Genomic DNA, 13,603 nt, shown 5'->3' on the forward strand with positions numbered 1-13,603 from the left:
ATTATGTTGATAAACCGGCGACAACAAACAAAAGGAAAATCGATAGTCAAAACCCGGCAAACCTTTGGCACGCTAGACTAGGTCATATTTCCTCAAGGAGGATGAACAAGCTAGTGGGAGAGGGCATGTTTGATATGTCTGATATTAACTCTCTACCTACTTGTGAATCCTGCCTAAAAGGGAAAATGACTAAATCTCCTTTTAAGGGGAAACCTGAGCGTAGTCAAAATCTGTTGGATTTGATCCATACAGATGTTTGTGGTCCATTTAGAGTTGGGACTCAACATGGCCACACCTACTTCATTACCTTTACTGATGATTATTCAAGGTATGGGTATTTATATTTAATGAAATATAAGTATGAAGCATTTGAAAAGTTCAAAGAATTCAAGGCTGAAGTAGAAAATAAGCTAGGTAAAAGTATTAAAGCACTTCGATCGGATCGAGGTGGAGAATACTTAAGTACCGTTTTTTGGACTATCTAAAAGAGAATGGGATTCTCTCTCAGTGGACTCCTCCTATGACACCACAGCTTAATGGTGTATCGGAGCGTCGTAATCGAACTTTGTTGGACATGGTTCGATCCATGATGAGCTTCACTGAGCTTCCACCTTCGTTTTGGTGGCTATGCGCTTGAAACGGCGGTATTGTTGTTGAACAACGTCCACACTAAAGCAGTGGACAAAACAGCATACGAGTTATGGAATGGCAAAGCTCCTAAGTATTCGTACTTAAGGATTTGGGGATGTCCTGCTTACGTGAAGCAGACAGTGGGAGATAAGTTGGATAGTCGATCCAGCTTATGTTATTTTGTAGGGTATTCGAAGAATTCAATCGGATATTATTTCTATTATCCTGCTGAAACAAAGGTGTTTGTTTCTAGGAATGCCACCTTCTTGGAGAAGGAGTTCTTATTGGATAAGAAAGGCGAGATGATGGAACTCGAAGAAGTTCGAGAAGAACCCGAAATACAAAATAACGATCCTACGCCTCAGGAACCATTACTGGACACGCCTGAACCTAGAAGATCCGAGAGGACTTCTAGACCTCCTGTTCGATATGGTCTTCTTCTTGAAGGGGATCAAGATGAACCCGACATTGGATGTGATCCAAGAAACTTCAAGGAAGCAATTTCTGATGAGGATTCAAATTTATGGCTTGAAGCTATGCAGTCTGAATTGGATTCAATGCATACAAACCAAGTTTGGTCTTTAGTAGATCCTCCTGATGGAATTGTTCCAATAGGGTGTAAATGGATCTACAAGAGAAAGCTTGGGCCTGATGGTAAGGTATTGACCTACAAGGCGCGATTGGTGGCGAAAGGTTACACTCAAAGACAAGGAGTTGACTATGATGAAACCTTTTCACCAGTTGCAATGTTCAATTCCATAAGAATCCTTATTGCCATAGCTGCATGGTATGACTATGAGATATGGCAAATGGATGTGAAGACTGCTTTTCTTAATGGAGACATTAAGGAAGAAATCTATATGAAGCAGCCAGAGGGGTTCACATCCATGGGAAGCGAGCATAAGGTATGCAAGCTTCAGAGATCAATATATGGTCTAAAACAAGCATCAAGAAGTTGGAACCAGAAATTTGATGAAACAATAAAAGATTTTGGTTTCATCAAGAACCCGGAGGAACCATGCGTGTACAAGAAAGTAGTTAAGGATGCTGTGACATTCTTAGTACTTTATGTTGATGACATCCTACTCATTGGGAATGATGTAGGGATGTTGCAGTCAACAAAGATATGGTTATCAGGTAGATTCTCGATGAAGGATTTGGGTGAGGCATCCTACATTCTTGGGATACAGATCTATAGAGATAGATCTAAGAGAATGATAGGACTCACTCAATCAACCTACATCGACACCATATTGAAACGGTTTTCAATGGATGGGTCCAAGAGAGGACATCTACCCATGTGTCATGGAGTTTCTCTATCCAAGTCTATGTGTCCCAATACTGATGAAGAGATAGAGAATATGACACATGTACCATATGCGTCAGCTATAGGTAGTATCATGTATGGGATGATATCTACCAGACCGGATATAGCATTTGCTCTGAGTGTCACGAGCAGATATCAAGCTAATCCTGGTCAAATGCATTGGAAAGCCGTGAAGGACATTCTTAAGTACTTACGAAGGACTAAGAATATGTTCATGGTATATGGAGGACGAGATCTGAAATTGGAAGGCTATATCGACTCTAGCTTCCAAAGTGACGTGGATGACTCGAAGTCAACCTCTGGAATGCTCAATGGCGGTGCTGTCTCTTGGAAGAGTTCCAAGCAGGACACCACAGCGGATTCCACCACTGAAGCTGAATACATTGCAGCATCAGCTGCTGCTAAAGAGGCCGTTTGGATGAGGAAGTTCGTCCAAGAGTTGGGCGTCATTCCTGAATTTGTTGGTCCAGTCCCGGTGTACTGTGACAACACGGGTTCCATTGCTCAAGAAAAGGAACCAAGGTCTCATCAAAGATCCAAACACGTACTGAGGAAATACCACATCATCCGGGAGATTGTGGAAAGAGGAGACATCACTGTCGAACGAGTGGCCTCTGCAGACAATATCGCTGATCCACTTACTAAGCCCTTGCCAGGACCATTGTTTGACAAACATCGCGAAGCAATGGGTCTACGTAGTATGACTAGTTGGCTATAGGGCAAGTGGGAGATTGAAAGAGTGGGTGCCCAGTGAGCCAACTTGTGGCTATGGGCTTTGATGACTCTTTGTATAAACAATCTTTTGTTTAATATTATTTACACTTTTATTAATGGCAATGACTTTATATTACTTCATATTGTTATATTGTGATATACTATTGTTGTTTTGATAAAGACCTTGAATATACTATAGTGTATGTAAGATGTGGTAGAACATGGGGATGTCTATCATGAAATACATCTTATAGTCACTGTATGTTCTAAACTGTTCCTAGTCGATTGAGCCGTCCGATAATAAGGATAAGGATCGCTCGAGTTTGAGACTAGCATTTGCGATGCGGAGTACCACGTTTCATTGGTAGGGAACATGGAGATGTTCGAAGCATGCAAATGGATATTCATAGGATGAATAATCGAACAACCCTATCCGGACTTTCCAAGTGGTTATCACTTATCGAGTGGATGAAGTCCGCGGTTTTGGTTGTACACCATTAGTCCTTACTACTTGAAACATCATGGAGACTCTATATGCTAGTACTGTGCTTTGACTCGTTTACCGACTCTGAGGGGGTCATCAGGTGTCGAGATTGGGTACAGTTACAACACATATAGGAGTCGATGCATTGTTGTCAAGGATTCACCACATACTTGCGAGTGTGGATATCCTATGCGATCTGAGGAGATATTAGTGTGACGAATCTCTGGCCAGAGTACTTGATGTGATTTAAGAAATGGTTTCTTAGTAGCACATGCGATGTCACTAATTTGATCTTCAAGATGTATTGCATAGTTATCGAATCTTGAGCGACTCTCGATATACCAATGGTTGTTGATTCGATCGGGATATATGGATGAAGGGACCGTACTGTACGCTAACCAAAATCTACTGGTTCTTGTAGGCACTATCAGTGATACCTAGGGAATCATGGGGCGATGTTGCTAGGCGCTTTACCATGATTCGTTGGGCAAGTCAGAAATCGTTGTTCCGAGTCACAAGGAGTTGTGAGCCCACGGCTAGCTGTATCCCTGAACCATTGAGGGTCACACAGTGTAATGGAGTTTTAATCCCCGTTGAGATAGTTAAATTTAAAGAGTTAAATTTAATGAATAAAGAAGTTGGACTTCTTAAATAAGAGTAAGAGAGTAGGATTTCCTAAAATGACATAGGGATGTACATTTTTGGAAATCACTGAATTCGGATTCAGGAAAATTTATCTTGACTTTAAAATGTGCAGAAATGGTTTCTGTGCACATTGGTAAAATCGGTTTATCAATCGGAGTCACGATGAATTTTATATTAATTTCTGAACATGCGGGCTTTGCTTGTCGGGCCTCAACTTATGACTAATGGGCCCTAAGCTGTTAGTGTCCTGCATTATAAATAAGTTATTGCAGTACAGAAATTACATACAACAGGTCATTATTTTGAGAGCAGAATTTTCGAAACCCTAGCCCCTTTCACTCTCACAATTCGGCCGCCCCTCCTTGCTCTGTCAGAGAATTTCCGGTCTGTGATTTTTAATTGCAGTCAGGAATAACGAATCAGATTCGTTTAATCTCTTCGCAGAAAACTTCTGATAGATTTTCTAGTGCAATCTATCAGAGGGATTTAAACCCCATTCGTGGACCTGATTGAAGAAGCGTTCGATCATCAGTTCCAGGGAGATACAAGAAGCGCAGAGAAATCTGTGTGGTGTCCATAAATCTCAATTCGAGATTGAAGGTAAAATTTAATTAATTGTTATTTGAATTTTACACACACAATATAATTTAATCGTTGAATGGTTGATACCCACACCATGGAATTGTTCCATGATAAAATTTTTAAACTTCCGCTGCACCGGGTATCAATCGTGATTGATCTGGGAACACGCCAGTTTTCCAACAGAATCCGCTGTGGTGTCCTGCTTGGAACTCTTACAAGAGACAGCACCGCCATTGAGCACGAACACAAATCCAGATGTTGACTTCGAGTCATCCACGTCACTTTGGAAGCTAGAGTCGGTATAGCCTTCCAATTTTAGTTCTCTTCCTCCATATACCATGAACATATTCTTAGTCCTTCGTTAGTACTTAAGAATGTCCTTCACGGCTTTCCAATGCATTTGACCGGGATTAGCTTGATATCTGCTCGTGACACTCAGAGCAAATGCTACATCCGGTCTGGTAGATATCATCCCATACATGATACTACCTATGGCTGACGCATATGGTACATGTGTTATTTTCTCTATCTCTTCATCAGTCTTGGGACACATAGACTTGGATAGAGAAACTCCATGACACATGGGTAGATGTCCTCAATTGGACCCATCCATTGAAAACCGTTTCAATATGGTGTCGATGTAGGTTGACTGAGTGAGTCCTATCATTCTCTTAGATCTATCTCTATAGATCTGTATCCCTAGAATATAGGATGCCTCACCCAAATCCTTCATCGAGAATCTACCTGATAACCATATCTTTGTTGACTGCAACATCCCTACATCATTCCCAATGAGTAGGATGTCATCAACATAAAGTACTAAGAATGTCACAGCATCCTTAACTACTTTCTTGTACACGCATGGTTCCTCCGGATTCTTGATGAAACCAAAATCTTTTATTATTTCATCAAATTTCTGGTTCCAACTTCTTGATGCTTGTTTTAGACCATAAATTGATCTCTGAAGCTTGCATACCTTATGCTCGCTTCCCATGGATGTGAACCCCTCAGGCTGCTTCATATAGATTTTTTCCTTAATATCTCCATTAAGAAAAGCAGTCTTCACATCCATTTGCCATATCTCATAGTCATACCATGCAGCTATGGCAATAAGGATTCTTATGGACTTGAACATTGCAACTGGTGAAAAGGTTTCATCATAGTCAACTCCTTGTCTTTGAGTATAACCTTTTGCCACCAATCGCGCCTTGTAGGTCAATACCTTACCATCAGGCCCAAGCTTTCTCTTGTAGATCCATTTACACCCTATTGGAACAATTCCATCGGGAGGATCTACTAGAGACCAAACTTGGTTTGTATGCATCGAATCTATTTCCGACTGCATAGCTTCAAGCCATAAATTTGAATCCGCATCAGAAATTGCTTCCTTGAAGTTTCTTGGATCACATCCAACATCGGGTTCATCTTGATCCCCTTCAAGAAGAAGACCATATCGAATAGGAGGTCTAGAAGTCCTCTCGGATCTTCTAGGTATATGCGTGTCCAGCAATGGTTCCTGAGGTGTAGGATCGTTATTTTGTATTTCGGGTTCTTCTCGAATTTCTTCGAGTTCCATCATCTCGCCTTTCTTATCCAATAAGAACTCCTTCTCCAAGAAGGTGGCATTCCTTGAAACAAACACCTTTGTTTCAGCAGGATAATAGAAATAATATCCGATTGAATTCTTCGGATACCCTACAAAATAACATAAGCTGGATCGACTATCCAACTTATCTCCCACTGTCCGCTTCACGTAAGCAGGACATCCCCAAATCCTCAAGTACGAATACTTAGGAGCTTTGCCATTCCATAACTCGTATGGTGTTTTGTCCACTGCTTTAGTGTGGACGTTGTTCAACAACAATACCGCCGTTTCAAGCGCATAGCCCCAAAACGAAGGTGGAAGCTCAGTGAAGCTCATCATGGACCGAACCATGTCCAACAAAGTTCGATTACGACGCTCCGATACACCATTAAGCTGTGGTGTCATAGGAGGAGTCCACTGTGAGAGAATCCCATTCTCTTTTAGATAGTCCAAAAACTCGGTACTCAAGTATTCTCCACCTCGATCCGATCGAAGTGCTTTAATACTTTTACCTAGCTTGTTTTCTACTTCAGCCTTGAATTCTTTGAACTTTTCAAATGCTTCAAACTTATATTTTATTAAATATAAATACCCATACCTTGAATAATCATCAGTAAAGGTAATGAAGTAGGTGTGGCCATATTGAGTCCCAACTCTAAATGGACCACAAACATCTGTATGGATCAAATCCAACAGATTTTGACTACGCTCAGGTTTCCCCTTAAAAGGAGATTTAGTCATTTTTCCTTTTAGGCAGGATTCACAAGTAGGTAGAGAGTTAATATCAGACATATCAAACATGCCCTCTCCCACTAGCTTGTTCATCCTCCTTGAGGAAATATGACCTAGCCTAGCGTGCCAAAGGTTTGCCGGGTTTTGGCTATCGATTTTCCTTTTGTTTGTTGTTGCCGGTTTATCAACATAATTTATTGGAACGTCTTTTAGTTTTAAGTTGTATAGATCGTTTTCAAGTTGTCCATTTCCAATTAAACATTCATTCTTGTAAATATTGCAAATCCCATTCACAAAATTGCAAGAATAACCATCTCTATCAAGCATAGAAACAGAAATAATGTTTTTAATCAAATCCGGAACAAATAAAACATCTCTTAAAAGTAACTTAAAACCATTCTGCAAAATTAAATAAACATCTCCCACGGCTTTTGCTTCAACTCTGAAACCATTTTCGAGCCTCAGCTGGGTCTCACCCATCCTAAGCCTGCGACTTCTTGTCATCACCTGCAAATCATTGCAAATGTGAGATCTACATCCGGTATCCAATACCCAAGAAGTAGTATTAAGTGAAACATTTATTTCAATATAGAACATACCCTTCGCAGTTCGCAACTGCTCTAGATATTCCTTGCAGTTACGCTTCCAATGACCGGGCTTCTTGCAGTAATGGCAAACATCCTTGGATTTTTCCATGTTTGAAGCCTTTGTCTTGTACTTCTTCTCGGGTTCGATTTTCTTGGGTGGGGCAGAACGTTTCTTACCCTTTGTACTTGGCCCCTTCTTAGCAGAAGAAGAGGAGCCCACCAAGAAAGCCGGTTTATCCTTCTTTAATGTGGATTCATATGTCACAAGCATATTGACCATCTCTTCAAGGGAGGCCTCTATCTTGTTCATATTGAAATTTACCACAAATCCGTCAAACGAAGAAGGAAGAGACAGAAGTAGTAAGTCCACGTTGAGTTCATGCTCCAACACCAAAACAAGGGTTACCAACTTCTGTATGAGCCAAATCACTCGTACCCCATGATCACGGACCGAAGTCCCTTCACGCATGCAACACGTCATTAGCTCCTTTACAGTAGCTAACCTTTCAGCCCTCGATTGAGCCCCAAAAAGTTCCTTGAGTTGAACGTGAATGTCAGCAGCATTCACGGTGTCCTCAAATCGCCTCTGGAGTTCATCAGACATCGAGGCTTGCATATAGCATTTGGTCTTGATATCATGGTCCCACCATGTATCAAGCTTGGCTAACTCCTCCGGACTTACGTCAGCTGGTGCTTCCTTCGGAGGAGATTTTTCTAACATGTAGAGCATCTTCTCCGAAGTCAAGACAATCTTCAACTTACGGAACCATTCCGTATAGTTTGCGCCAGTCAACTTATTTTGTTTGAGGATCGAGAAAAGTGGATTATGCGAATTCATCGTATGAAATACTGAAAAGAAACAGACAAATATCAGTGATTGTTTAAGCAATTTACTAAGACATAAAATAGGAGAAATTTATTTTATGAATCTCACTCCCACTATTTTAACGATTTCACTACCCTCTAGTGAAAACGGGAAACTGTTTTCCTTAGTGAGAACATGGAGTCCAATTGACAAACTTATAGTCTCGAATAATATCAGCCAACCATAATTTTCAAAAGGTAGAGCCCAATTGCTTCCAAAGAAACCTCCACGTTTTTACCTCATGTCCAATAAGGGCCCAATAATATGACGCCGATTATTGTGACATGTCAAGATGACCCATCAATATTAAGTTGTGATGGACGGTCGCCATGTGGATCCCCCAATAATATGAGCCGATCCCATGGGAGTTCCACCCAACTTACAACATGTGTCGATCCAATGTACAGCTTTCCGACGAACGGGCCCCCCCAATAATATGAGCCGGACCGTATCCGCGGGTAGCATCTCATACATTGATCGTTGATGGAAGGTAGGAACATTTAAACAAATTTAAATTTCCTTTATTTATGTTGATATCATATTTAAAATGAGGGATTTTTAATTATAAAAATTTGTCTCATCATTTTTAAAATTTTGTATGCTTGTCGGATTCACACAATTATGTCTAAAACATGCATACAACTATAATATCACATATTATATAGGATGATCGATTCCATTTCTAATCGACCCGTGGTTGCCAATCACGAGTCTTAGTCCAATCCTAGGTAATATGCAGTATGCAATGCAATCCTATTACATTTGCTTCCAATTTACACTTCTTCTGTCTTTATTGTCTGCTGGGCCCACCTCCATCTTCAAATCTTGATCTCCCACTAAATCTAATGTATTTACAATAAATAACAATGACAAGTAGGGGATACATTTTTAAGGGGTGGGAACGGGCCATAAACCAAGCCCACTTTTAATACATATGACATTCATATTGGGCCATAAACCAGGCCCATTAATAAAACCAACAACAATAAAAACAAATGTAAATTCCTAACATACACCTACAAAATTGGTCATGGCAATCGATCATCCTTATCCAATAACATTTAATTCAAAATTAATTTATTGGATAACATGCAATGGAAATTTAAATTTAAAAGGATAAAATCATATTTCATACATAAAATCTTATTTTACATACAAAATCATATTTTATCTTTTTATCAAATAAAATCATATTTTATCTATAAAATCCAATTTTATACATAAAATCATATTTTACTCAATATATCCATAAGATCATATCTTATCATCAATTGTACCAAAAATAATTAATTTCAAAATTCAATTAAAGGATAAAATATTAAAATTTTCCAAAATTCAAATTTATCCAAAAATCAATTTTAAAATTTTCGGACTCGAACAATTCGATCCGACGCCTCGTGGACCAATCAAAACAATTTTCGATCGGACCAAAAATAGAATTTTAACATATTAAAATTTAATTTAAAAAATTAAAAATAATTTTTCCCGCGGGCCGCCCGGGACATTCCCAGGCCGGGCAGCCCGGCTTCCCCTAGGGCAGCGACGATCGCTGCCCTGCGCAGCGCCCAGCGCAGCGCCGGGCAGCGCCGTGCGCCGCCCTGTGCAGCGCCCAGCGCTGCACAGGGCAGCGCCGTGCACTGCCCGGGGCAGCGACGATCGCTGCCCCTGCCCCGGGCAGCGATCCAATCGCTGCCCGGGTTTTTGCCCGAAAAAATATTTTTATTTTTAAAATATTTATTTTGTTTCAAAAACCGAGGCCTAAAAAAAATTTTTTGTACAATCGATTAATTTAATCGCTTGATCTGAGCAACCTGGCTCTGATACCACTGTTGGAGAACGCGACGTTCAGATCAATTATGATTGATACCCGGTGCAGCGGAAGTTTAAAAATTTTTGTATGGAACGATTCCATAATGGGTATCAACCTTACGATTAAATTGTGTGTGTAAAAATTAAATAACAATTATAAAATTTTTACCTTTAATCTCGAATCGAGATTTTGGACACCAACAGATTTCTCTTCTCTTGTTGTATATCCCTGGAACTGATGGACGAACTGTTCTTCAATCAGGTCCACGAACGGATATTTAATCCCTCTGATAGATTGCACTAGAAAATCTATCAGAAGTTTTCTACGAAGAGATTAACGAATTTGATCCGTTAAACCAGACTGTAATTCAAAATCACAGGCTGGATTTTTCTCGAGTAGAGGGAGAAGGGGGGGACGGCCACCTTTAAAAAAATAGACTAGGGTTTTCGAAAAATCCTTGTGACCTATTGTGTGTAATTTCTGTACTGCAATAACTTATTTATAATGTAGGCCACTAACAGCTTAGGGCCCATTAGTCATAAGTTCAAGCCCGACAAGCAAAGCCCGCATGTTCAGAAATTAATATAAAATTCATCGTGACTCCGATTGATAAACCGATTTCACCAATGTGCACAGAAACCATTTCTGCACCTTTTAAAGTCAAGATAAATTTTTCTGAATCCGAATTCAGTGATTTCCAAAAATGGCCATCCCTATGTCATTTTAGGAAATCTTACTCCTCTACTCTTAAATAAGAAGTCCAACTTCTTCGTTCATTAAATTTAACTCTTTAAATTTAACTATCTCAACGGGGATTAAAAAATCCATTACACTGTGTGACCCTCAATGGTTCAGGGATACAGCTAGCCGTGGGCTCACAACTCCTTGTGACTCGGAACAACAATTTCCGACTTGCCCATCGAATCATGGTATGAGAGCCTAGCAACATCGCCCCATGATTCCCTAGGTATCACTGATAGTGCCTACAAGAACCAGTAGATTTTGGTTAGCGTACAGTACGGTCCCTTCATCCATATATCCCGATCGAATCTACAACCATTGGTATATCGAGAGTCGCTCGAGATTCGATAACTATGCAATACATCTTGAAGATCAAATAGTGACATCGCATGTGTTACTAAGAAACCATTTCTTAAATCACATCATGTACTCTGGCCAGAGATTCGTCACACTAATATCTCCTCAGATCGCATAGGATATCCACACTCGCAAGTATGTGGTGAATCCTTGACAACAAAGCATCGACTCCTATATGTGTTGTAACTGTACCCAATCCCGACACCTGATGACCCCAATAGAGTCGGTAAACGAGTCAAAGCACAGTACTAGCATATAGAGTCTCAATGATGTCTCAAGTAGTAAGGACTAATGGTGTACAACCAAAACCGCGGACTTTATCCACTCGATAAGTGATAACCACTTGGAAAGTCCGGATAGGGTAGTTCGATAATTCATCATATGAATATCCATTTGCATGCTTCGAACATCTCTATGTTCCTTACCAATGAAACGTGGTACTCTGCATCGCAAATGCTAGTCTCAAACTCGAGCGATCCTTATCCTTATTATCGGACGGCTCAATCGACTAGGAACAGTTTAGAATATACAGTGACTATAAGATGTGTTTCATGATAGACATCTCCATGTTCTACCACATCTTACATACACTATAGTATATTCAAGGTCTTTATCAAAACAACAATAGTATATCACAATATCACAATATGAAGAAAGACAAAGTCATTGCCAATAATAAAAGTGTAAATAATATTAAACAAAAGATTGTTTATACAAAGAGTCATCAAAGCCCTTAGCCACAAGTTGGCTCACCGGGCACCCACTCTTTCAATTACCTTCTCATTCTCGTCCACTGCCTGGTCGTGCCTCAAGGGAAACACCTGTCCAGAAGCCCGCGGCCTCAAATGAGAACTCCCAGCAGGCTGTCCCTGCGACCTCTGCTGAATGGTGGCCTGAGAACCCGATCCCGAACCAGAACTAGAACCGCCTCCCCTAGAAAATGGACAATCCCTCCGGAGATGACCAACCTCTCCACATCGGAAACAAGCTCAAGAAGCTTTGCGGCATCGGTCGGTCGGATGGTTCTTCCCAAAATGATCACACTTGTCCTTCTTCCCAAAACGGACAACACCAGTAGAACAAGAGGAAGAAGAAGTAGATCCGGACTTCTTGAAAGTCTGAGCACGGGGACCCAAAGAAGTCGCAGGCCTAGACTGAGAGAAAGACCTGTTCTGCCGAATGCTATCCTCCGCCTGGTGACAACGGCTCACCAAACCCTCGTAGGTCATGTCATCACCAACCGCCACACGGTCATGAATCTCAGGGTTAAGGCCCTGAAGGAACAGATTATACTTCATCTCAGAGCTGTTAGCAATCTCGGGGCAATAGGATAACAGATCGAAGAACTTCTACTGATACGACGATGATGATGGCATTCCCGACGACGCTCCCGGTCAGCATCACCCCAACGTCCACCAATACTGCCGTGACTACTCTGATCATCACAATCCGCCATCTACAAAAATTACCTCACGGTTATCTTATGCAGAATCTAAATTTCCAAGAATACTATGCATGCTCTGATACCATAAATGTAGTGACCCTTACCTGGATCACCTACTAAGCAAAACATAAGCATGCAATTAACTTAATTAAATAGAAATAAGAATTAAACTGCGAAAACCATAAACAATATACCATCCCAAGAAAAGGAATCTTTAAATATCCGAATAGTTTATACAACCAAATCGAAAGTTGTATCAACCCAATAACAACAGTATAAAAACCTACACGAAGCTCCATCTGGCTAACCACTGCCTATCCCCTCTTGGATCCACCCGCCTCGTCCAATCACAAACCTTCCCCAAGGAATAGAGTATCCAGAAACACAGAGTACGAGATGTGAGCATAAAACACTCAGCACGGGAGTATGAGTCTACATGAATGCAAGTGTACCACCTACTGACTAGAGGTCAAGAATCGGATAACAAAGATATACCGGGCCCTGGTATGTAGCACGCTGTGCCGTCGCTTCAGGAGGTGGCTCACATACCGAAATAACAGTGGATACGCAGGACCCAAATCGATGGAAGTCCATCCACTAACAGGATAGGGTAAAACCCTACTACAGACATCTCAAAAAAGATAGCTCAAGATGCAAATGTATGCAGCATAAAATCATGGCATATAAATAATGCAGTCACATAATACATGCATACTCAGTCAGGATATCACGAACAGTACTTTCGTACCTCACACCGAAGTCTAAACTAAGCTGGAAGAAGACAACTCCTAGCTGCCTTAGGTACAAGCCCCGACCCGACCTGGTCTCAAGACTGACCCGACCTGGCCTCTCCCTTCAAGCCCGACCTGAACTGCTCCTGGTGAAGCCCGACCTGAACTGCTCCTTGTCAAGCCCGACCTGAGCTGCACCTGGTCAAGCCCCGAGCTACTCCTTCCCGAACTCCCGAGCTACTCTTTCCCGAGCTCCCGAGCTACTCTTTGGTCCGAGTAGAACTAAGAAGTGAGATAAAATGGTGTAAAATGACCGAACCCTTGACTCCTATTCATAGAGGATAAGCCGGGACAGGTGTCAACCGAGTG

This window comes from Henckelia pumila, chromosome 2, assembly GCF_033568475.1.
Source record: "Henckelia pumila isolate YLH828 chromosome 2, ASM3356847v2, whole genome shotgun sequence".
Classification (NCBI taxonomy): domain Eukaryota; kingdom Viridiplantae; phylum Streptophyta; class Magnoliopsida; order Lamiales; family Gesneriaceae; genus Henckelia; species Henckelia pumila.